Source organism: Sinocyclocheilus grahami, unplaced genomic scaffold, assembly GCF_001515645.1.
Source record: "Sinocyclocheilus grahami isolate Dianchi unplaced genomic scaffold, SAMN03320097.WGS_v1.1 scaffold257.1, whole genome shotgun sequence".
Classification (NCBI taxonomy): domain Eukaryota; kingdom Metazoa; phylum Chordata; class Actinopteri; order Cypriniformes; family Cyprinidae; genus Sinocyclocheilus; species Sinocyclocheilus grahami.
Genome location: NW_015505436.1, coordinates 2,663,239 through 2,664,120, shown reverse-complemented (window position 1 = coordinate 2,664,120; position 882 = coordinate 2,663,239).

The window sequence follows — 882 nt, the reverse complement described above, 5'->3', positions numbered from 1 at the left end:
GCACATCAGTCATTACTTTGAACTACCACAAACGTGTCACTCCATCTCTCAGTTTGATGTCTGCATCAGATCAGAGTTTTACACACAATGGAGGCACTCTGTGTTGCTGCTCTGCTCTCCGCATCAGCTGCAACATTTCTGAGCTGTAGAAACACAACACGACTTAAATTTTTTTTTTAAATGGCATTATTAATTTTACTGATGAAATAAAGAAGGATGTTATGGTCTTTGTATACAGGAATATATTGAATCCATGACCCATGACCTGGGAATCGAACCAGTGACCTGGACATTGTTAGCTAAAAAAACAAAAATAGTCAGTAAATGGGATTCATATTATGTTTTGCTAATAAAATGAAAGATTTTATGGTCTAAGGATTAAATACATATGGAAAAAATGCAACTTCAAAGTACACTGAACAAAATTATAAACGCAACACTTTTGTTTTTGCCCCCATTTATCATGAGCTGAACTCAAAGATCTAAGACTTTTTCTATTTACACAAAAGGCCTATTTCTCTCAAATATTGTTCACAAATCTGTCTAAATCTGTGTTGGTGAGCACTTCTCCTTTGCCGAGATAATCCATCCACCTCACAGGTGTGGCATATCAAGATGCTGATTAGACAGCATGATTATTGCACAGGTGTGCCTTAGGCTGGCCACAATAAAAGGCCACTCTAAAATGTGCAGTTTTATCACACAGCACAATGCCACAGATGTCGCAAGTTTTGAGGGAGCGTGTAATTGGCATGCTGACTGCAGGAATGTCCACCAGAGCTGTTGCCCGAGAATTGAATGTTCATTTCTCTACCATAAGCCGTCTCCAAAGGCGTTTCAGAGAATTTGGCAGTACATCCAACTGGCCTCACAACCGCAGAT